This window comes from Neofelis nebulosa, chromosome 7, assembly GCF_028018385.1.
Source record: "Neofelis nebulosa isolate mNeoNeb1 chromosome 7, mNeoNeb1.pri, whole genome shotgun sequence".
Classification (NCBI taxonomy): domain Eukaryota; kingdom Metazoa; phylum Chordata; class Mammalia; order Carnivora; family Felidae; genus Neofelis; species Neofelis nebulosa.
This window is the reverse complement of record NC_080788.1, coordinates 103033715-103059516: the sequence shown is the minus strand read 5'-3', so window position 1 is coordinate 103059516 and position 25802 is coordinate 103033715. Positions and strand designations below refer to the sequence as shown.

Below are 25802 nucleotides of genomic sequence, written 5' to 3'. Positions count from 1 at the left end.
CAAGGTAGGAGCCACGACTGTTTATATGACCTCACTCTTTCTTACATAATATATTAAACAGGCCCCTTAGGCCTAAGTTTAAAAGCCAAATTCTGCCTCTGGACAAGCATGTGCAGTTCCCATTGAAGTTGGTGTGGCTTGGCTATCAGACAGCTGGGGGCGAACTCCACTCTTCAGCAGGGATATGACGGGTAACTAATAATTTCCAAGACTGCAATATAACGCTCTAATAAAGAGACACTGGAGGAGAATGAAAACAAAAATGCCTTTAAAGCCTAAATCAACAGATACCTCCCATCATTTATGAATGTGCTCATCTATCTCCCTAGCTCACAAGGAACCCTTGAGAGAGGGCCCAGGCACCTCTCTGGAGATCATTCAAGATCTCTTTGGGTGAGTCTCTACTGCAGGAGAAATGCGGCCTGGACCAGAAGGTCATGCTTCCAAGTGTTGACACGGTGGTAACTCGTTCCCAGTCACTTGTGTGGGGAGATGCATGGTGGGTTCCAGAGCAACAGATCACGTTAGAGTTGCACTGTATCATTTCCCCGTTCCCATGCTACACACAGACGTTTTATGGTAATTGATCTTGACTTGGTACATACATAGATTTAACATATACTACTTTGTTCCACAATGAATTTTAAATGACTTCCATGTGGGAACTGCCCTACATCCCCATAACACTTAAAAGCAATAAATTAAGTTAAAGACTTAAAAACAAGATTACTCTCTCATAATAACTTGGATGATTATTTTTAAAATTGAAGATAGCCTTGTCATAGCTAAAGTCGAAAGTAAATCAAACCTAAGGCATTCTGACCTTCCAATTTTTCATTTAAAGACACATCCCAAGATAAGAGGGCATCCTCTCAGTGGCTCTGTGAACCCCGTGCAGCCCTTTCTGAGATCCTACAGAAACCTGCCATCGGTGCACAGAGGGGGAGGCAGAAGGCAACACCCTCCGCATCCTGACAAAGTGTGACATGTGTCGATCACTGAAAACAAAGTCTCCTGAGGTCAGCTTTACTCATCCCCACCTCCCCACCTCCCCAGCACAGACAGCAACATGACTGCATGCAACCCAAGGCTCAAAAGAAACAAAACAGCACACAAAAACAAAAACAAAACAGCTGACGATCCCCTAAAGAAAAAATCTGTAATGTAAAAAGGAAGCAGTGGATGGGGTAACAGTATGACATTTCCTGTCCCCTCCCCCCATGCCAGGACACCTCCCCTCCCTCTGCTCCACGGTTTCGCTTCCTGCTGGGGCTCGGCTGCACATCTTCCCTGACGTATCAATTCAGGCCGATGTGTTGAGCCCTGTTAATCCAACTTTCGACTTCATGCCCACTGGCATCTGGTTCACTGCCAGGTTCGCTGCAACTGAAATGTAGAGACGTACCCTGAGACAGGTTCAGATTCTGGCTTCACACACACTGACCATGGAACTCTAGAGGACGGATTACATTTCACGTTTTCAGTAAAGTCCAAGGTTCCTAGCCTGCCACTCAAAAGCATCCATAATCTCATCTCAAGCTGCTGCTCCCCCTTTCCACCTTCTCCAACCCTATACCTCAGGGCAGACTCTGCCTTGTCTCATGTTTCTCCTCCATCTAGAAAGGCCATTTTGCCCACTTTCGTTTGAAGGGTAAATCCATACCTATTCTAAGCACCTTACACATCTCACTGAATCCTTACAACAACCCTGAGAGGTAGATACTATTATACTCATTTTAAAGATGAGGAAGCAGAGAGACAGAGATGTGACCAAGCCTGCTCAAGCAGCCCAAACGAGGAAGTAGCAAGGCCAAGGTTTGAACCCAATGGTCCAACCCCCAAATTTATGTTCTTCGTGAGGCTAGGCTGCCTTGTTCATAAAACCTCTCTCCTCCCAAACTCCACAGCCCTTTAGTAGTGTCTCTCTTATGGTCCTACCTCTTTTCTGGGAGATGATGAACTTTTCAAGGGCAAAATCCATGTGTGATTAAACTCTGGCCCCCTATGGCTCACCTCCGAGCCCTGCACATGTGCAGTGGGTACCTGTCAATATTCGTGGGCAGAAGGAAGTAAACAAGGAAGGAAAAAGGTACCCATTCAGCAAGGGATCCCTGCTGGGGTGAGGAAAAACGTCATTCTTTATTCTCACCCCTATGTGGTTGCAGTTTTTATATTTACTTTTAGGGTTTTTGGAGCAATTTTAGCTGCTGTGGTAAGGAAAGCAGGTAGCCTGGAAGGATAAAGCTGTGTCCTGTGTGCATGAGAAGGAACAGAACTCAAGTTCCCCTTGGTTCTTGCCATATACAAGAGCTACTTGCAGAGGCAGTGGCAATGACGGTGAGGACAACAGCAGAAATAATAACAAAACCTACTATCAATGATTGCAGGGATGCCTGGGTGGCTCAGTCTGTTAAGTGTCCAACTTTGGCTCAGGTCATGATCTCATGGCTCCTGAGCTCAAGCACCGCCTTGGGCTCTGAGCTGACAGCTCAGAGCCTGGAGCCTGCTTCAGATTCTGTGTCTCCCTCTCTCTCTGCCCCTCCCCACCCCCTTCATGCTCTGTCTGTCTGTCTCAAAAATGAATAAACATTACAAGAAAAGAAATGGTTGCATGCCAGTGCCAGGCACTTTACATCCAGCGTTTGCAATCCTTTCAATAATCCTGCAGGCCAGGCCTTCTCATTTCACTGATGGGAACCAAGATTCAGAAAAGCTAACTCATCTGGTCAAGGTCACAAGCTGGTGAAACACAACACAGAAGCGTGAACCCAGATCTGCTGCATTCAGGGTTGGTCTGGGCTCTGTCCACTGTAACAGCAATGCCTTCGGTCTCCCAGGAGCTAAGAAAAGCAAGTCACCTGGTCCATTCATTCTTTGCTTCCTGGACTCTCTCTTTGCTTTAGGCTTTCAGGTGAAAAACTACCTCGCACACACAGTCCTTCCAAGAAACCAGATGAACTGTAACCCACGTTCACGCTGCTCAGAGTTCTTAATTACTAGGAACATACAGGCCCGCAGTCATTAAAACATACCATGAGATATACAAGAGGGTGGTGCAGATGCAGGAGGGGGGCAAGGGAAGGGGCCAGACAGATTTGCTTGGAGTCAAAGAGGCAGAGAGTGAACTCAATGTTCTGCTTAGAAGAAAGATAAATCATTTTTCATTAACCTATAAAGTTGTCTTAGTTGGGCCACAACAAACACCTGATGCGTTCACAACATTGCCACAAAAGCATTTTAGTGGTCTCGGGTGTAAACAATGGTTTTGCACAGGAAGAGCAATGCCTTTCACCCTGGAGGAGTGGGGAGGAGGGAGGGGGAGGAAGAAGGGAATCCCTCAAAATGAAGCACACACTTAAAACATGATTCAGCTGTGATTCATCAAAGCTGGAGTAGGTATTTCGTTCACTCTAGGATTCTGGGTGCAAAGTGTTCTCTCCATGCTGACAAAGTCATCCTTCCATGCTCCTGAATGATAGGTCACTTCCACTGACGTGCTCTAAAGTTCATAATACATTTAAGATAGATTTTTCTGTGTGTAAGGGAGAGGGGCACTATCGTGAGCAGAAATGCTAATAGCTACTGGGAGCCTGGTTAAAAACCAACCACATTAAGAGTCATGCTTCTAAGGATAAAAGCCCCCATTCAATATTCTTTATCAGCTTGATTCAGCCACATTTGACACACTTGCTACTCATTCCTAGTCATGGTGATTTCAAGTCTGTGACTGTTCCCTTGAAGGGAGCGTTCCATGGAAAGCACGTGTGCTGAAGGGAGCATCTGGGGAGAAAGTGGCAACCTCCCCCCTTGATAAGGGACTCTGGGTCGGGATCATGTGAGCTATTTAACAGTCCCTTGGCTAAGCCTCCTCTAGCAACTAGAATATGAGGCAGGCAGTCTGGGTGCACTGTGTTCAGGGAGTTTCACAGCAATCAATTTCTAACAGATCCAGGCAGTAGCAACAAACTCTGTAGCCCAGACACTGCTCTGACTTATCAGTGGTGCTTCTTCTCAGTGGAAAGAAGACAAATATGGCAGGCTAATCTAAATGTCCTCTGCTCTATTGTCTTTAGCACTGATTTGAGGCTCATCCTTCTGTCTTTCCCTGTCTGTCTGTCCTTCATGATCCTGTAGCAGAACAGGGCAGAAGAAGAGCTCACGCTCAGGAGCCAGACTCCTTGGGTTCAGGTCCTCACCCTGTCACTTACCAGCTGTGGCCTTGGGCAAGTTACTTAGCCTCTCTTGCCTCAGTCTCCTCACCTGTAAGATGCGGTGGAGAATAACGACCTATTTCACAGGGATTTCAAGGGAGTAGACTGGAAAGGGGATTAAGTTAAAACAAAAGTGCCATGTAAGGGTTAGTGTCTTTTTTCCCTTCCTATCTTCCTTCCTTTGCTTTCTTTCAATAACTACTTATTGAATATCCCCTAGACACAAGACTCTACCCTGGATGCCACATAAACTTTGAATATAGACAGGGTGGCGTCCTTGTCCTCCAAGGAAGGACAGAAGGTAAAAAGCTATGGTAGAAAAAGACCACCAGTCTGGGATTTAGGGAGACGGGGCTAAGGCCCCAGCACTGCCACTAACTTCTTTGTGGCGCCCTCACCTGTAAGCACAAGATCCTTCTAGAGATCTTGACAACAGAAAGCAATAGTACCCAGCCAGGCCCCACACACCTTGCCACCTGAGTGATGATACAGTAAGAACCACAACGCAGAGGGGAGAGAAATGATCTCCGGTCGGGCCAGTCATGGAAGGCATCATGGGCTCTGAATGTATGCTTAGCCCTTAAGGAAGGTTGGAGGTTGGGAGATGGAGATGAGGGGACGAGGGATAATGTGCAGACATTCAAGTGTATCTGGGAACTAGCAAACAGCACATTTTGGTGGCAGCTGAGAACTGGTTTGGGGAAAGCAGGAGGGAAAACAGACGAGCTCAGCTTTTGGAGGGCTGGTGTGCAACACAATGGGCAGGTTAGGAGGAGGAGAAAATGTCAGAATGGCAATATGAGGAGACACGTGTGGTGGTGGCCTGCAGGATGGACCAGGTGGAGAGCAAACAGTTGGAAGACAAATGCACAAGGCAGGCATGAAGACTCAGAGGTGGGGGAGGGGTCCCTGGGCTCCGGAGGCAGGCCCCCCACGGGACAGCTGCCCAGGCTGGGGTATGCTCGTCACCTCTTACTCACAGTTCTCTCATGTTCACAAGACGATGACACAGCAAAGTGTAAGCACAGTGCCTGCCCATGGTAAGAACTTAGTAAACATTCTCGAGAAAGCAAAGTAATGGCGTGTGAGAACAGTTGTGAATGAAGCATTACTGTTCACCTGGAAGTCAGTTATTAGTGAAACACACAGCAGGTGACAGCAAAGAGAGGGGCCTCTGGAGACTTTGCCCAGGTGAGCAGGAAGAATACAACAGAGAGAGAGCTGGTAATCCAGTAGAATGTCAGGATGTGGGGGAAGGGCGTGTGCCTCTCCTTGACACTAGTCAGAATGATGTGGGGTAATTGGACACTGTAACTGCTGTGTAGACTAGGGAGAAAATAAAGCCATTGCCTTCCCTGGACCTGGATCCCTGGCTTATAGTCCCTGAGGAAGACAGGAGAGTTACACCTTCTCTCAGACTCAGCCCAAAGCCACCAATGGTGCCAATCGTAGATACCACTGCATCCCATTAAAAGACAGCGTTATTGTTTTCACTGTCAAGGTGAGGAAATTGGGCTGAGGTCACTTGGTGAGTTGGTAACAGCTGAACCCAGAGCCTAGGACTTTGTCATGGACTTGAAAGCCTGTTCCCTTCCCAGCTGTCTCTCAGGGCTGTTTTTGCCCCAATCAGCCTTCACAAACAGATCTAAAACCACAGTGCAAAATACAAGAGCGTGAAATTGGAAATAAAATAGGTGCTTCTACATCTATTTAAATCCCATTTATTTTTAATAACTACTGAGGTTAGGCTTAGCATGAAAGGTGAGTAGTTGGTTTCAATCTTGATTTATGTCTTGGTTGACTAGTAAAATATTGTCATTCTGCTCAAGTGAAAAAAAAGCCCATCGAAAACATCACACTTACTTAGCTTTTCTTAAAACTAAGTGCACATCTCCTGGGCATTTTCTTCTATGGTCTTAAGCATCTGCAATTTGTCAGATTTTGTTTGCTGGTATGTTCCCTTCCTCCAACATGTCGGGGCACATATGTATCTCTAGGTCTATGATAACCAAAGGGCACCCTATCACCTGATTACCCTATCAGTCACACATGAAAAAATTCTCATCTTAAATGGGGATCATTTGTCCTCTTAGTTAAGTCTCTCTGACCATGTTTGTAAATGGAAGGCATCTGGCTCAGAATGGGGGCGAATACAATGCAATAAAAAATAACAGTAATACAAATTGGTTAGCAGGAGAGTCTTCAGTATGAGCAAAAACAACTATGGCAATAAACCTACCCTAACGTGGAAGTGAATGAGAATATCAGGCCGTCGATCAAGAAGTTCACATAGGCATTGTTCTAATTAAATCCACAAAGCATTGCTGATTCTAGTACTTTCCATGGGCCCCTCTTTCCATTGATCTTGGGGGTCCCCTCTTTACCTCCATAGACTAGAACAATGCTTCTGGGGTTTTCCCCACAATCATCTGCTTCTTCTCATACCTCATTCCACAGCTTGGGTGATCATTGTCAGTCTTGCTTGGTCATGAGGGACGAGTCCCTCGTCAGACTTAATCTAAGAACCAAAAAACTCTGGGGCATCTGGGTGGCTCAGTCAGTTGGGCGTCCGACTCCTGGTTTCAGCTTGGGTCACGATCTCATGGTTCGTGGGTTTGAGCCCTGCGATGGGCTCTGCACTGGCGATACAGATTAGGATTCTCTTTCTCTCCCTCTCTCTGCCCCTCCCCTGCTTGCATGCTCTCTCTCTCTCTCTTAAAATAAATAAACTAAAAATAATTTTAAAAAAAAGTCTCTCTTTTACCTGAACAACAGTGGAAAAAATCTGTCTCTTAAACTCACTCCCTGAGCTTGAGAGTCCATACCCTGCCCAGTTGTGTCTCGTTACCAGGAAAGAAACCCACTAGCTCAAAGTCAGAACAACAAGATTTCTTATTGAGACCAGAAAGGGGGTTGAGACATCCCCTTTCTTCCAAAAGCCTGAAATATCAGGCGAGTTCTTCTTTCAATCTGTTCAGATTTTAGTCAGCACATTTTGGTAATTCTAGACCCAGAAAATCCTCGGAAATCAGAGTTCATTACGTAGGGTCAGAGAGATCGAGATGGATGATGGTCAACCAGGAATTAATGAGGATTGCGGACATCCAACCAATTTCACCTGGAGATCTCTGTGGCCATCCATCTTTTCCACCATCTGCTCCAAATTTGGACCTATGCCCTGAGAGGCAAAAGACAAATACATCCATCTTAAAAGTCCACCCAGGTGAAATGCCATTAAATTGCATTATTGCCCAGAACTGCAGAGAGAAACATTTCCTTTCTAGTTAATCTGGCAGCCATCAGTTGTTCCCCACTAACTTGAGAGAAGCATCTGGTTTATGTGCTAGAATAAAATACCCTCACAATCTATCAAAATTAACCCCCTAAGAGCTATTACTGAAACGAAGGACGGTCTCTTATGTGTTGGAGGTAGGTAGATTCATGCTTTCCCACGAAGTTCATGTTCTGGCACACTTATCTTTGGGATCTGCATTCCCTGGGTGAATAGGAACCCAATAATCATACCTGTTTTATGATTTTAAGCATTCCACGTTAGCATAAAATTAAAGCACATTCATACAGCTGTTGTTGCTAAAGACAACAACCACCTCATGGTAAAATATTATTCTTCCTGAGGGCTCTCAGATACCTCTGTTAGCATGTCCAGTATCTACAGGCATTCTTATGTTTTTCCTGCAGTTGTTTGTACTCTGATATAGGGTCTAGACAGAGCACAGAGACAGTGGAAGGTCTTTCCAAAATGTTTTAGACCAAAGAGGGTAGAAAATAACCTTAAATCACATTGGATTTTAGGACATCTCAGATAAGATTTCTTGCATTATATCCTGATCTCACTTCATGAGAAATAGGTATATTCCTCAACTATCTAATTAATTCACCTATTAATAAACCTCATGATCTCATTATTTAAAGGAATTCTCTCTCTCCGTGTGTGTGTGTGTGTGTGTGTGTGTGTGTGTGTGTGTGTGTGTGCTGGGTTCACATAAATAAATACTTCAAATCTTTTTAAGCCAAAGACGATCTTTCTTGAAAACAAGTACTTTGAAAAATACTGTTGTTCAACTCCAAATGGTTTCTCCATTAGAAGAATGTAGACTTCTTCTTCGTTAGGGAGACTACATTGGTTAGGGAGAGAGCAGAGGGACGTAGAGAGAAAAAGAGAGGAGGTGAGAGAAAGAGGGTGGGAGAAAGTTAGTGAGTGCAGTCAGAGAGCTTGTGTAAACAGTATTGCCTACAGTGTCCCCCTGTTACAAGGGCCCTTGATGAACATGCTAAGGGAGATGTCCCTTAGCTGCTTTCACCCAAGCCTGGCTCAGTTCTCTTGTAATCCGCATAAGAGAAGCATCTTGACATGCTTAGTGGATGGGTGTATTTTACACAGCAAACCACAGCCACAAGAGAAATTCTCCAATTCAACATGACTGGGTTGATAGTCTAAAAAACTGGTTAAAGCATGGAATCATAAAAATGATACTCTCATTATATGTATGTATATATTCATTGGTATTTATTATATATTCACAGATATTTATGTGTCATCCTTGCACAGTAGACATGCTGATCTTCTCTGCATCATTCCAATTTTAGTACATGTGCTGCCAAAGTGAGCACTATGTTCACAGATATATAAATGAGTGTGCACTCATTCACGGATTCGGTACAGGAGCAATGCCTTGTCTTTGAAGATGGGTCCACTGTCTGGAATTTCCCAATTTCCTGTATAAACCAGAAATCTGTTATGATTTTCAGGTTCCAGTTTCTTTAAAGAAGATACAAAATCCAAAGACAGCTGAAAAGCAATCTGACTGCAGAGTCCGCCTAGATTTTTATGACTTTCCCCACAATCTTTTAGTGTTATCTTGTTTATACTTAAGTTGCCCATAATTTCTGTTCATCACTGACAAGTCTTTCCAAGACAACGGTGTAGCTTCATAGGAACACCTCTCCTTTTCACACTCATATATCATGTGTTTACATAATATTTAGTTACATGTCTTAAATGGAAAAAGTACAACTGGTGTAAACAGGTTTGGGAACAAACAGCTTGCAGTTGGCTTCTGACTGCACTGATCGGGGAAGTGGGAGGGTCCATGGATAGCAGCTGCCTCACAGGGCACCCAGGCATCTGCTACGCTTGCCGGGGGAGGAGGGAACATGCTTGACTGGAGATGGACCCAGGGAGCTTCTCTGAATCTCAGTTGAGGCTCAACCAAAGAAACAGCTAATGATCTATTCTCATGCGGGAGGGGAAGAAACCAATCAGGTTGGCCCTAGGGAGGAACTGTAGGTTAGTCTCTAACCTGATGCCTTTCTAAGGCGCTCAAGGGTAATTTTGTCTGCTCAATTTTTATCTTATAGACTATTGGATAAACTCCCTCATAAGATGCAGTAACACTGCTGTAAACAGAACAGAAAGAAAAAGTAGTGGTGCTTTTGACCAAACAGAGAAAAACTGAAAGGCGGAATATATATTATAGAAGTACATATAAGTATGTATTATATAAGCACCTATACTTTAAAACATATATATGTAAATATAGTTTATATTTTTATTATATTCATACATAACATATACAAATATTTTTATTATTTTATATTTATATGTAAAGTATATGTATTTAAATATATATTTATATATAAAGTATAAATATATGTAAAATATATATTATATATAAAGTACAGATTTTATATATTTTTATATATTTTAAAGTATATATATACTTCTATATTATATATACTATATATTCTGCCTTTCAGTTATATACATATGTGTGTGTATATGTCTATAAGGGTATATATACATATCTATGGTGTGAGTGTGCGTACTTATCTGATGGTGCTTCATGAGATATGGAGGTTCACACTGTATCTGAAGATAATTTGATGAAAATCTTTAATCCCTAAAATTCCAGCTAGACTGAAAAATTGGCTTAGTTGCCTTAATTCATTACTTCGGACCCCAGTCTATCATTTTACTCATCATCACTGCTATATAGGGTTTGGATAAACAGGTTTTGGATGAAAAGTATCTGAAGCTGAATCCAGCCCCCGGCACAAGGAGTGAGAGCCCACAGTCATCCTTACTGGCCAATTCCACTCTGTGGCCACTTTGCAACACTAGCAGCTGTGAGGGGTGGCATATTTAAAGGGCCTTTATTTAGCTCTTGCATTTTATTTATTTATGATTTATTATTTACATCCTGCTTCCTTCCACGAAGGATTTGGGACAGCTTAGCGCTTCAGTTTAGCCCATTCCTAATCAGTTCAGTCACTTCTCCTTCATCCTGCTATGTCCAACTTCAATAGAGTTGTTTCCCCAGTGTGGCCAATTAACTCGGACCCCTGTGGTCTGGGCCTTCCACTGAGCAACAAAGGCGGTGCTTTTGCAGAGTCTGTGACCTTTGGATTCCTGCCCCAGCAGCACAGGAAATTCTGGCAGCCCTTCCCAGGGCATCCCTTTTGGTGTCAAGACCTCCTGGGGGTGGCATGGGGTGTGGAGACCCACAAGTCCATCAGCAGCTCCACAGCCTGTGCAGAGGGAGCTGAAGAGTAGCCTCAAGGACTCTCCCTGGGGACTTTGTGGGATGCCAAAAAGTGTCCCAGCCAGTAGGGGTCTCCATCAATATGTTCAATAACCACACACCCTTTTGGTGAGAACACGAGAAAGAGCAAGCCTCAATCTCAGCTACTACGGATCTCCACCCATCCACCTCCACCTCCAACCCTGTCAAGTCTCTGACTAAATGGAGCAAAGGATCCACAGGCGTCCTTCAATCTGCCATGATCTTGCTGGGCTGAATAGATCACCTAACTTAACTATGCTTGCTTTCTCCATCTACATCTTAGTGATGAAAACACTGGTCACAGGCATACTTAAAGAACCCCAGGGTGATGGGGCGCCTGGGTGGCTCAGTCGGTTAAGCGTCCGACTTCAGCTCAGGTCACGATCTTGCGGTCCGCGAGTTCGAGCCCCGCGTCGGGCTCTGGGCTGATGGCTCAGAGCCTGGAGCTTGCTTCCGATTCTGTGTCTCCCTCTCTCTCTGCCCCTCCCCCGTTCATGCTGTGTCTCTCTCTGTCTCAAAAATAAATAAACGTTAAAAAAAAAAAAAATTAAAAAAAAAAAAGAACCCCAGGGTGAGAACTGCCACGTGTGGCTGCAGAAAAGCCCCTGAATGTCCTTGTGCCTGAGAGTCGCTCCTATTTGACCATCTTTTCAGGGCCCCAGTCCCTTGCTCTTGCTTTTCTTTGTAAGAATGGCAGCCGCTGATCTCAATGCCTATTACTTTCCCCCGACAGTGAATAAAGCACTGCATTCAATCATCTATTCTTGTTAGCTAGCCTGCACTCCTGGTAATTCTGCTCCCTGAGAGGATAAATAGCATTAGGCACCTAGTACACAGTTGTCCATGTAAGGGATTGTCCTCAGACAAAACAGAGATGCCTCAGACCATCTGAACATATTTTTCCATTAGTGAGGACAGAGTTGCATGCATCACACATAGTCTCCCGCCAACCTTTTCCCAACCAATAGCAGACATGTGGAAACAGTTGGCAGAGGCTCTGGGTGCGACCCTTGGCCATGGAATAGTATGAAGCTAACTTGCATGCACAGGGAATGAATCCACGACAGATTCACTAACCACAGGACTGAGGTTAATGAAGAGATAGATGATCCAAATGCTGGCCTTGATTGGAATGGAAGCAATCTTCACAGAATAGAAAACACTGGGCTAGATTCCCCAACGGTCTACCTCAGTGGTCTGCTCTTACGTGCTAATATTGTGTCATTAGTTGGCTTACCTGGGCTTTCAGTGTCTGCCCACACAAATGCATATTTTAATAGGCAAACAACTCTGTGGCGAAAAGGACTGGACACGTATGCTTGGATTTCAAGTTTGATATAAGCCGTTCAAAGTCACAGGTGAAAAAGGATCTCACTTTATAAAATGGCTTACTTTATAAATGTGGGTCAAGAGGGGTGCTACTAAAAGACATCATGAAGGGTGCCTGAGTGGCTCAGTTGGTTAAGCATCCGACTTCAATTCAGGTCATCATATCACAGTTCATGAGTTCGAGTCCTGTATCGGGCTCTGCACTGACAGCTTGGAGCCTGGAGCCTGCTTTGGATTCTGTCTCTCTCTCTCTCTGCCCCTCCCCCACTGTGCTTTCTCTCTCAAAAATAAATAAACATTAAAAGAATAGAAAAAAAGACATCACGAGATTCTACATTTTTTTAAAACTCTTAAGTTGATGTTATATCCAGTCATTCCATCCAGAGCACACTGAAAGTCTAAGCCGAAATGGAGAGTGAGTCGTGATGACTGGCACATCCACCACCAGCGGATCAAGGTGTCTCCTTGCTTTGCTGAGCTGCAGTCCTCCTGGACAGTGCTGCTCCAGTCCTGGAGACTTACAGCCCCCTGGGCTCCTGCTCCCACAAACTCCCGAGGAACACTCCTCAGCAGTAGAAGGAACTTTCTCCTGTTCTTTGCAAACAGAAAACACCTGTGGCAAAACTTGTGCAGGGGTGAATGTCCCTAGAGAGATGTGGATGACAGTGTGACAACGGCCCGGCCTTATGTCCCCAGCCTATCACTTTCCAGAACAAGTTGACCAGTTTCTCAGAGGACTCTTGGTTCCCTCCATTAATTATGGAGAAAATAAAAATAATATCTACATCCCATGTTCCTATGAGGACAAAAGGAAGTAAGGTAATTTGAGAACAACACAGCACCGTCCAAAGAAGAGCTTAGATAGCGGTGAAGCCTGGAAAATGAGATTAGCTGAGACCCTGGGACCGGGGAAGGCAGACTGACAACGGACTTCTAGAGCAGGCCTGGCTCACTTCCCCACTTCCTCTTCCCAGGCCCAGGCACACCCCCCAGTGATGACACTAGACCACCTCAACTCTGTCCCAGGGTGTTGTTATACAGGGAGCTGAGGCCGTCTCAAGCATAGTCCCAGGTGGAAATGCAGCACAGGTAAGTTTCCAAAGGAACTTTCCAGAGTCCAGAGGCAGCCGGTACTCTGACAGTTGGGTTCTGTGTGTGTGTGTGTGCGTGTGTGTGTGTGTGTTCGTTTTCAGGTGCTCTATCCATCTTTCTTACCCTAAAGCACCAAGTAGAGCATCCCCTGGAAATGTTTGCTGAAGAATGAGAACAGGGATAAGGATTCATCAGGTGATTATTCACAGTCCAGATAAAGGAAGGCTCATAAAACAACCAGACGTCACCACCAAAAAAATCCCCCGATACACACAAACTTTTGTGTGATTAAGAATGATAAGAATGGATCCTGATAAGAATGGGTACCACCAGGGAAGTTGGCAGGTCTCTCATGAATTGTGAGACTGAGTTCCTAACTATGACACATCTCAAAAGCATCACAGGCCTATGGAGATACTGATCCCCTCAACCTTCGAGCAGCTGAGCACAGCCCAGGTACCTGGGTGACTCCAGTGCGCTGAACAAACGTTAGCATTCTCCATGTTCTTGGTCACGTAAGGGACCCCAAAACAGACACAGAAATGTGGACCTGCAATCCTAAACATCTCCTGTTTATAACCCAGAGAGGCAAAGATAAACTGGATGCTTGGATCCTCAGGTTCATTTATCTCCTTGTCTGATTCGTCACTTGTGACATCAGGTCCTCACAAGCACCCCGTGAGTGAGGCATCCACTATTTACAGGTGCATGAACCAGGCCTCAAAGAAGCCAGGTGGCTTGCCCAGTGTCATCCTTTTCTAAGCACCAGCCTGGCCCCTATTCTGCTCATCCTCTACCTCCTCCACAGCACATAAAATGTACCCAGCCAGGGCATACTCCTAATTCTTCAGTCTGACTTCTCTTCTAATGAATGTAATCTTCGAAGATGTGAGAGTGGAAACAAAAGTGAAAAGTAAGGACATTGCAATGGGAAGAGGATAGAGCCACAAATGGCACAGAGAGGTCAGGCTGTAGGCAATGGCTGGATGGAAGAGACTCTTGTTGGTGGGTAGGTTGACTGCAGTAGGGACAGATGGCTACCTACCCAGAGCAGAATGTCAAACAAGCTTTCAGGGCTGTCAGGATGAAGGCTACCTGGAGACGGGACTTGGCAGTCATTTGCCCAAAGAAGGAGGCTGAATCTCGGGCTGGATGACGCCTTGCCGGAGAATCTGGATCACAAGGGGCTTACTGAGCCTCCATGAGGAGGTCTGGGAGTTCTGTGGCCCTAGGTAAACATTTATGATTAATTGGAGAGCTAAATAATTATACCTTCCCTTCAAGCTCCTCTCACATCGAATCATGTGATTCAATTAAAGAATATTCTTGACCTCAAGGTCCTGGAACCTGGACCTCAAGGTCCTGGAACTTTAGGTTCCTAACACTGAACTGACCTGTTAAAGGAATCTTCACTCTGTAGGTCCTCAGCTCCTGGGATGAGTAGGATCTCCCCACCATGCAATCTTTAGACTATCCAGATGTACAGAATTGCAAAGTAGAACCCAAAGAGGACATTCTCACTTCCAAGAGATAGGTGGAAAGGAGGTTGGCTCTGCACTGGCTCATTTCAACAGTCCTCACAGGAAGCTTCCTGAAACTGTCACTTACTCTGCAAGGCTGACTGTCCTACTGGTGCAGCTGGCCCGTAGGAAGGAGCTGGTGGTCATCTGATGTGACTGTACCACTGCAGAGGACAGACAGGTGTCTACGCCTTAGCAGAGAACCCAGCACAACTTTGACAGTAAGGCTGCAATGCTCTCAGCAAAAAAAAACCTTGACTACAAAGCTAGAAATAGTGCTTCCAGCCGACCTCTGCTCTTCCCCTCCATAAACCTAGCATCTCTCCGACCTTGACTGGCAGCGAACAAGCAAGACAAACAGCCCATCACATAGTTCTAGCTGCCTTGGAAAGCAAGAAAGGAATCGGGAGAAAACCTGCACTTTAAGGGATGGGAATGTAACAGAGCAGTGGGGAAACTTCTTTCTACAAGAGCAGCATGGTAGTGTTACTTATGGAGGCAAAATTTTAGCTAATTATCAGTTTCAGTTTCTTATTACACCACAGATAGATGGTGGGTGGACCAGTCTGTTTCAGTGGCCAATGTATCTGGAATGTTTTACAGTAAAATATTTTAATGGCCATTATTAACTATAATGTATCACTGTGAGTTTAGTGAAGAAACTGAAAAATGATCATACTATAGGTATGATTAGACACGTGTATAGATTAAACAGAATGCACACATTCCTATAAAAGGCATCCTGAGTACCAGTCAATGTGGCATTGACTTCCACTGGAAAATAGATGTTAAGTTTCTCCAGGGAATGGAGAAATGGTAAAAAAAAAAAAAAAAAAAAAAAAAAAAAAATCAGGTTATCTGTCATCTTGCCCTGTGGGCTTGGCAAAACAGGAAAAAGCACATAAAAAGGTAGTCCTAGAATCAGCTTTACTAATAATTCTTGCTACTTATTTTAGAAGATATCTGTGCAAGTATTTCAGCACCTCTCTGTATCTCAGCAGAGAGGTTCATGCTGAGTTAGGGAGGTCCTCTCCTTTCCCAAATAAGGCAAGTCCAAACTCAAGGGGGAAAGGCCAGGAAGGGATGACCTAGGGAAGACACCCTGAGAGGGGTCCACCACACCAAGAACAGAAGCTTCTCCAAACAAGTATCCTGGGGAGAAAAGCCGTTGACAGCTTCAAAGTATCTCTCCATATGTCAACAGAGAATAGCCAACCAAAAATGTCATCAATGAAAAACAATCTAGACACAGTGATGTGACATGGAAATCTACTGAATTGATGAAGGGTAAAAACAGAAACTAAAGAGGCGCCTGGGTAGCTCAGTCAGCTAAACGACTGACTCTTGATTTTGGATCAGGTGATCATCTCGTGATTCATGAGATCAAGCCCTGCATCAGGCTCTGTGCTGACAGTGTGGTGCCTGCTTGGGATTCTCTCTCTTCCTCTCTCTCTCGCCCTCCCTCCCTCTTTCTCTCTCAAAATAAATAAAATAAAACTTTAAAAATAAAAAAAAATTAATTACTTAAAAAAACACAGAAACTAAAGATTACTGGAGAGCTGAATTCTATAGGAAGGGAAGTTAAGAGTAAGAATCTAACGCTTTAAGGGTACCTGGGTGGCTCAGTCATTAAGCATTGGACTTCACGACCTCATGGTTTGTGAGTTCGAGTCCCACATCGGGTGAGCTTGAGCCCTGCTTCCAGTAAACAAAACCATGAGTCCCACACTTTGGGTGAGCCCCACTTCTCTCTTTCTCTCTCCCTCTCTGCCCCTCATGGAATTCTCTCTCTCTGCCCCTCACTCACTTGCACCCTCTCTCTCTCTTTCTCTCTCTCTCAAACAAAAAAAGTCTAACCCTTTAGAATCTAAAATCTTGCAATCTAATTTTTATTCATTTTTCCATGTCCCACCATAAAACTAGCTTCCTCAACAATATAAAAATAATAAATATTTGCTGATCATTTATTATTTGCCAAACACTAGAAGCACATTACATGTATCAACTCCTTTCCTTATCAAAACAAACCTATGTGGCAAATTCAATTATTATTACCTTCATTTTACAGAAGACAACATTAAAGCACAAAGAGGTCAAATGAATTGCCTAAGGTCACACACCTGGCAGGTGTGTGGATTCTCACATGGCCATTTTGGCTCCAGAACCTCTGCTCTTAACCATTATGCTTTACTGTCTCTCAATGAAAAGGAATGTCCAAAGGAAAGAGAGAAAACAATGCCAGTGAAATAAAATAGGCTCTACCTGAATCAGCTTGCTGGAATAAATTCAGTGAATAAACAAGGACAGTGTATGCTGTGATTGCCTCCACCCCAGCACTGACCCCTCCCCTCCCCCGCTGTGGGGAGGCCATGGGACTTGGGCAGACCCATCCATTGATGCGGTCCCTGAAAAAGCATATTGTCTATCTGCAAAATAATAAACTGGCATTTCTGTTTATGGATTAGCCTCCTGTGAACTTAGGAAGTGCAAGTCTTTCCCAACCTTCCATGAGGCAACTGATGAAATCACACTAAAGATCTATAAAGCAGAAGATCAGACCCTAGTCCACAATGAAAGCGAGCCAAACAAGAGCAGTGTCCCTTGAAATCCAACCTGAAATAGTCATCTAGTGTAATTCACTTCTCTAAGAGAGAGTAAAAGTGCTCATTTACTGAGCACTTACTATGTTTGTGTCAGACACTGATGGGTTGTTCTCTGTGCCATGTTCTTCACGCATCCTTCTATATTCTCCCTGGACACAGCGGCAGGGGCTTACCAGCCCCAGAAGGAAGGCTGTGGAGTCCACGTATCACACACCAACACTGCTTCTGGGACAAAATTTATGCTGGCCTGTGGCTAAATAAGAAAAATCTGGACAATACAATAGGAGTTTTCCCGGAAGCTATATGGGTATGGTATAGAGGACGGTCCCTTATTCTGAGATTATATTCTTCCTACTTCTGGTATTAAAATATCTTTTCTTTCAGGAAAGGACTATAACATTACATGGCAATTTTGCTATTGCTTTTTTTTTTTTAACATCCTTACTTCTCAGGATAGAAGCTAACAACCCTATGTTGAGCCTCCTCAATTAAAAACATTGTTAGATCATAAAATTCCAAAGCGTAGGGTCACTGGCCCAGGGGACTGATAGCCTGGATTTTGTCCAACCTCAACCACAGGGGGAATTCAGAAAACAAGAGACAATCCCAGTGGCTGAAATTTACCCTGTGCTGCCAGTGGCTTCCTTGCTAAGCCCCTATCTGACCTCTAGTTACTCCCTTGGTCCCCAGTGGCTGCTACCAGTAGGAATTCCCTATCCTTCCTGGCCAAGTTGACATGCTGGGCAGAGTTCAGGACACAGCTTTAAATGTGGTTTCCTGATTAACAGAGAGACTCCAGTTAGGCAGGAAGGAGTTCAAGCTCAAATATTATATGTCATAGTCATCTACCGGTTCTTAGGAATGAATACATCAACAGAAATGACCTGGAGCAAAATACCATTCCTGAGAAAATCCCTAACAACTCAGTGAGAGACTCCTGTTACTGCACTGCATCTTTTGTGTCGTCTTTTGACAAGAAAAGTGTCACGTTAAAGACTCAGTTCCTCTAAAATACATTTACACATTTGAGAAGGCTGATGGTGATGGAGAGAAACGAGTGCTAAAAGGAACCAGGCACCACATCTATATGACTTTCTGGCTAAGAAAGTAGGAGAACCCCCAGAGCAGGAGATGGGGTCGCTGACTTGGCTGTGCCATTAAATTCCCCTTGAATCTTAGGAGAAATCATTCTCTGGCCTTATCCTTCCTCACTTGAAAAATAACATGTCTGGTTGCTCTAAATCCTAACATTCTCTAGTTCTAGTCATTGTCTGGAGGAGAGAGCAAGGTACCTTCATGTCTAGAAGGACACTGAGAAATAATACCGAAAGGAAACATGGAGTGCTCCTCAGGGGTCTCAAGGTCCTGATTAGACACTGATGAAAGATGAGCTGGTAGAACAGACCCCACGGGCATCTCTAGGGGGGTCTCCCCAGAGTGAGCTTCTGGCCAGAGCAAGGAAATGAAGAAGTGGGTCTACAGTGCAGGCAAGAGAAGGTAAGGAAAAGAGCAGGAAGAAAACGGGAGGGGAAGAAGCAGAGAAAAGGCAAGGTCTAATAGAAGTGCAATCTTCTGAGTAGAGAAAAGAGGGAAAGTGCCAAAGAGCAGAGAAAGAAGGGGAAGAAAGAGTCAGACCTCTACCTGTCATTTTTTTAAGTTTATTTATTTATTTTAAGAGACAGAGAGAGAGAATGAGAGCGAGAGCCAAGCAGGGGAGGGGCAGGGAGAGAGGGAGAGAGAATCCAAAGCAGGATCCACACTGTCAGCATAAAGCCCAACCAACATGGACTCGATCCCACCAACTGTGAGATCCTGACCTGAACCAAAACCAAGAGTCGGACACTTAACCTATGGAGCTACCCAGGCACCCCTACCTCTCATTTTGGATAGTAATAGAATTTCATAGCTCCTTCACCATCTGCTTCCCAAAAATGTCACCAGAGGTAAGGTCCCATGGCATCCTGCCAAATTAAATAGAGAAAAGCCTCACTCTTCTAGAGAGCAATACTGTACCATTTTCCCTAATACAGCAAACACAGAGGCAGCCCATCTGTATGCAGATATGACAGAAAAACAAAACAAAACCAAACAAAACTCCACAAAAGGTCCATAACCTTTAAAAAAGAAAAAAAAAGGATTCTGGGCTAACCTATCCAGAAATAGAACATTTTGATTACAAAATAAAAACTAGGTCAATAAGATAATGGACATGACTTAAATGAAAATCACAGTATTTGTAATGGGCTAAAAATGGTATCAATATTACTGCAGAGAAGGAATATAATTAAATGTATTTTTAAACAGCAGCTCCCGCCCCAGCCCTCCAAACCCCAGCCCCGCCACCAGTATCCCTCCACCTCATCGGAGAGGAATGTGCTGGCATGCCACAAGTTGGTCTGAAGAATGCAGAGTTTCCGTACTACTTTAGAAGATCCCAAATGACACTGGTTAGCTACATTCTTTCACTTTTAGATCACTGTTATTCATTTATAAAGCAAAGAAATGGAAAGGTTAGGGATCTGACCATTTCATTCTTTTATGGTTTCTACTATATGGCCAGGAAACATGCAAATGGAAATGAAACTGCCACCATTCTGTCTGGTCGACTGAAACACGGAGAGTTCCAGGCCATCATATGATGTGGATATAGATCCTAAGAGGTTTAGCACGGGCCAGAAATTAAGATAAAGGGTAGCTGTGCAAATTTCTGGTTTTCTTTCTTCAACCTGTGGTGTGACCTTGTGGATAAACTCTAACTCTTGAGTGTAATTTATCTTCCAAGCCCTCACAAGGGGAAGGGAAGCAAAGAGGAGCATGATGAATTAGCCGCAAGGAATAATGTTCTGGATGGTGACTGCAATTACTACGGTGGGCAAGCAAGGACTGCGGTGGCAATGGCATTTCCTCGGATGTCTGTGTAAAAGCCACAGCCTACGGCTCTGTTTATGAGGAAATTATCAGTGGCCCTTCCACACTCCGGATGCCGTCAGGGGTCAAAGAAAGATGACGCAGGCTTACTCGATGATGAAAATATTACCACTGCAAAATATATACGTACACACACAGAGACATGCACAGAGTATTTCTTACTAAAGGAGATTGATTCGATATTTATACCGTGGAACTCTCAGAATAAGATATCTGCATGACTACATATCATAGTCACCATTCAGAAGAGATTATTTTCAAAATCTCTTTGTGGGTAGTGCATGTCTACTAATAAGTTTTTTTAAAGAATTAACTCTTGAATATGTTTAAGTTTCAACACACCAAATATTAGTATCAAGGTACTCATTCATCCTTAGAAAGAACAAAGTTACTTCCCATGGAGAAAATCTGCTGAATGACAGCTGAACTTGTCAAGCAAAAGAGAAGTGGAGAACTTAGTCACTTCGTGTTACGACTCATGTAATGTTGAACTCCCTAAGTGCAATTACGTGTTTGTAAAATATCATTAAGTTAGTGCCCACTTCACCCTCTCTTTACTTTGAGCATCATAATAAAAGATATTTCAATAAGCAGCAAGTGGACAAACAGCCTAACCATGAGTCCTTTCTGTAAGTGACTTCGGGCGTTCCAAACCCCTGATATTCTGAGTCAAGTGAAATAAGTCACTATAATAGGCCTTGAGGAATTCTAAACCAAGAGAAAGGCCAAAAAGTTAAGGATCATCTGAGCTCATCCTATCACTCTCAGGGTTGTTCTTATTTATAGTTCCCTCCTATCACCAGGGCCTCTAAACCGTGAAACAAAAATAGTGAAGCAAATGTGTGGCGAGGGTCACTGCAGACTAGGCAAAATTTCTGCGAATACCCACAAAGCGCGGTGCTCGGTTTTCTGTAGAAAAGTGCTCAGTCAACTCAGTCAATGTCGTTTTTAACTCTGACCTTCCATGACCTCAGTTTGGAGATCCTGATAGGGATGAAAGAAAAGAACTAAAAGGTCAAGCAAGTGAAAAGCACTGAAAGAATGCTCAATACAAGCATATGATACGGGGCACGCCTCTGTCCTGGGAGTCTGGTGGGGGAAAAATGGATTATTTATGGGGGAAGGGAAACCAGATGGCAAAGTAAGCTCTTGACAGGATAAAAGCTTATGTTCGGGAAAGCTTAGGAGGAGGAAAGGGCAACGGAGTAACTTGTACTGTCACAGGGTGAACTTGGTCGAGCAGTGACTTTGGCAGATTTGGGCCTCTAGCAGGGAGGAACCAGCTGGGGGCTGGGGAAACGGGTGTTTTTGGAGAAAGAGAAACAGCTGCCTGAGCACGAGTGTCGGAAGGAAGTCCTCTTCCCTACTGCCAACCCACGAGACGTAAGTATAATCCAGTCGCAGGAGCTACTCTAAGGAGACAAAGGGGGACAAGATCGAGTCCCTGCCAATTAGTGCCCCAAGACCTCTGACAATGGGGCCATTCCAACAAATGCTCCAAGGGAAGAAGCACTAGATCGGGACTCATGGAAGGAGTTCTAATCTTATCTATTTAAGCAGCTATTAATTACAGGTTCAGGAACAGGATGGACTGGTGAATCAATACGTGATGTAAAGATTTATCTATAAACAATATATAAACCCTCTATTCCAAGTCTTTTATCTGATAAAAGTTGTGAGTCTGAAGGACTTAATTGACTTGCATTCACTTCTCCGTCAACTTTGTCAGGTGAGAATCAGCAAACTACAAGAGTTCTCTCTGAAATAATCATTCCCTAAGTAAGGGTCCTCCATAACCCTTTCCACTGCCCTGTGGGTGCATTTTAAGTCAGTAACTATAAGAGAAAATCCTGCTTTTTTTTAATAGCAAACATTCTAACGGTTAAAAGCCTGTACAGACTATAAACAAGAATAAACTAGAATACTGAATATTTCAACACTGGCCATTTTGATGGGAAAAAATGTGAAGTACACATTTCCATGTAAATGGAAATCCTACATTTATAAAAGCAGGCAAGATGATTATGTGTGACAAATACTTATAGGCAAATGAGAAAACTACAAAAAAGTTCCCTCTTCTAAAATAAACTACTCTTTTTTCAGCATACAATTCTCCTAAATTCTGACATTTATGCCTGCTTGAAAAAACAATTTAAGTCAACACTTCCCACTCTGTTATTCAACCCTGAGGCATAAAAATTTGATTAAATAGCCTAAAAATGCTTCCATGCACAAGGAGCAGGCAAAAACTGACTTACACATCACAAAGTCATGCTGTAGCTTGACTTCTACCCATGTGCTCTGTTGGAACCCTCCTAAACCTTGAGCTCTCCATCTTCCACTCTTGCTTTCCCTACCTTCTCCCTTCTTTGAGAACATACCAAAGCCTCCCAGTGTGGGCCTTTCTCCCAGCGATCACCCTCATACTACACTAGTCTCTTCAAAAAACACCTTTTCTGTTTCAACAACACCATAACCAGAATGGCATGCTCCTCCCCTGGGTCAGCACCTCCATTCCAAAACAGGATCCTGTAACTTCCCATTTCCTAAAACCTCCGTCCCACTCTTGAATACTCTTATCACTCAGCTTCTCTTTCTCTTCTGGCTCCTTCCTTCCCCCTAAAGACCTTAGCAAACCATAACTCATCAAATCATGAGACAACTGCAGAATCACATGTTCAACAGCCCACTTGAAACCCCACTAGGATGTCAAATAGGCATCGCTAGCTCAATACGTCTCAAACTGAATTTTTGATTTTGTCTGCAAACCTGGTACTTCTTCAGGGTTTCCCATCGCCACAAATGACAAATACTTTTGCTGAGGGCAAAAGCTTGGAATCATCCCTGATTCCTCTCTCTCTCACACCACACATCTCATCCAACAACAAATTCTGATGACTCTGCTTTGAAAATATATCTCTGGAATCCAACCACTTGTCTCCATATCCACCACTGCTATGCTGGTCCAAGCCATCAGCATCCCTCACCTGGAATACTGGAGTACCCCAACTGAGCTCCCGGCTTCCACTCCTTCTCTGTACCCCATTTGGAGTGGTCATTTACAAAGTCCAGGGAAACTCATTGTCCTTCTCAAACTTTCCAAGGCTTCCCGTCATACTTAGAATACAGTCCAAAGTTTTGGCTCCTGTAGTCCTGTAACCTACAAGTCTACCTTTCCAACTTCATTTCCAACCACACTTTGCCTTGCTCATCCGACTCCGCTCATACTGACTTTCCTGCCATTTTTTAAATTGTATAACTCTGAATATTATCTGTGCATGGATTAAATATTATCTCTATGCAAATGTTAAATCTATTTATCCACCTACACCTGCTTCTCTGATCCAGCCTCAGGATCCACTCTCTGTCTATAAGGCATCTCAAGCTAGATGTTCCTATGCCAACACAAACTAGACACTGCAAAAAGGAGCTGTTTTCCTATCACCAGGCTGGAAACCTTGAAGCAGCTGCCAACCTCCACTGTACTTCCACCCACAATCAGCCAGGTGCCAACTCCTGCCATATCCCTTACCACTGATGCCTCACTTTTGCCCCCTTTCTTCTTCCTCCCTTTATTCGGAGTCTTGCATCTGTCCTGGTCATCTCAGGTCTAAAATCCTATGCCTCCACTTGTCTATTAGCTTCCTCACATTGCTGTACAGGTGTCCATCCAGAGGGCTGGCAAGGGTTTCTTTCTACACCCAAGTTCAAGTGCATCCATGTCAGCCTCCATTCCTGCCTCCCACTACTTAATCCTTCTGTTGTCTTTGACTGTCCCTATACTGTGCAGTATGATAGCCACTAGCCACACATGGCTATTTACACTGCAATTAACTAAAATTGAATACAACTAAAAATTCAGTTCCTCAGCTGCACTGGCCACATATCAAGTGCTCATTGGCCACATGTGGCTAGTGGGAACCCTGCTGTTCATTTCCATCATCACAGAAAGTTCTACTGGGCAGCGCTGGAACCTATCCCCTCTGGAATATTTACTCAACTCCCAAACAAACTGTTCTGGGAGAATAAATCCCATAACCAACAAGCCCTTTCAGCCTAGTTTTACCGAGACATCATGTTTCAGCATTAGGGAGCTCCTGAAACATTCTTCCCTGAGAGCCACCCTAACTTTAAGGGAAGGAAACATTCCATGCTCTTGTCCCTAATACACATACACATGGCTTTCCCTTCATAAAACTTTCCTGTGCAGAGGAAATATTTATATATTACTATTCAATTTGTATTTTTTTCAGTGCTTGATTAGCTCTTATGCCTTCACTGTCTGCTAAATAAGGTTGACTATTTTAGGCCTAATGCTCTTGCAGGCAAAGCCAATATTTAATGATGCTGAGCACAGACGGCTCTTCCAAAAGCATGTTTTAATAAGGGTGACTGCACAGTGGGAAAGCACCTGGGCCTTGGAATTACCTTGCTTCTGAGCTCCTGTCCTGCCACTTACTAGCCAGGGATCTTGGGAAAGTTATTTAACCCTTCATTCTCAGTGTAAGCACCTGTAAAGTGGAGAAAATGGTAACTGTCTTCCTCATTGATTTGTTGTGATAATTAAATGGGATCAGACCCATAAATCTCTCAGCCATGGTTGATATATGATCATCACTCATTAGTGTCAGCTGACAGTATCAATTATTTTAGCTAGTTGTGAACAAAAATAAATTTAAATAATCTTGAGGAGGTTAAAAGCAAGACGAAGAACAAATCTCGAATGCAAACTGCTCATCTTACAGAGTCAAATGAATGTCTTCAGATACAGTGATGGATATTACTGAAATATCAAATCGTGGAAAATATGTATCAAAGTCACATAAATTTGAACATTTCTATTCTGCTTCTTGTATAAAAGCTGCCTAGAGTTTCCAGTTCTTTGGAAAATTTATTTCAGGAACCATGGAACCTTTCTTGGCAAGTTGAACAACTTTCCATTAGTTAAATGCAAGAAGGATGATTTCATTTTAAAAGTGAAATGTGGAAAGTGGTTAAATGGGCAGGCTATAACCAATCATACTAGTCTTTTAGAAAATCTGAAAAACAAAACAATAATAGAAAAAAGGCTTATAATTCAAAGCACATGTGGACATCATTTTGTATTGATTGCTTAAAAGTTCATGCCAGTGAACGAATCAAACGAGAATACATATTCCACACATTTGGAGCCTGAGATAGCTCTTCCTGCCTTCAGTAGCTGAAATTCAGAGGTGGCTGTGTGTACTTACTAGCTAAAGCCAGTATATTAATTCTGCCAAACCTGTCACCCATTCTTCTCTGCTATGGCTTTTGAAGGTACGGAGCCTGTGGTTCTCAAAGTGTGCACCCTGGACCAACAGTAGCAGCATCACCTGGGAACTTGCAAATTCTTGAGCCGCACCCTGGACCTACTGTATTAGAAAAACTCTAGGTCAGGGGGCACTCACATGTCATGTGTGTTTGAAGAAGAAGCCCTCCGGGTCTTTCTAGCACCAGCGCCTAGGAAGCACACCTGGGCGGCACCTGGGCGCTCTATTGGGGGCAGCTCTGGCA

At 43.8% G+C, this 25802-nt stretch overlaps 1 protein-coding gene and 1 non-coding gene across 4 annotated transcripts in view; both read right to left on the bottom strand.

Moving 5' to 3' along the window:
* Positions 1–25802, bottom strand: part of SAMD4A (sterile alpha motif domain containing 4A) — a 214267-nt gene that overhangs the window by 114505 nt on the left and 73960 nt on the right. The window lies entirely within an intron of this gene.
* Positions 8737–8843, bottom strand: LOC131518355 (U6 spliceosomal RNA). Its single transcript, XR_009265044.1, has one exon. It is a non-coding gene; the product is annotated as a U6 spliceosomal RNA (small nuclear RNA).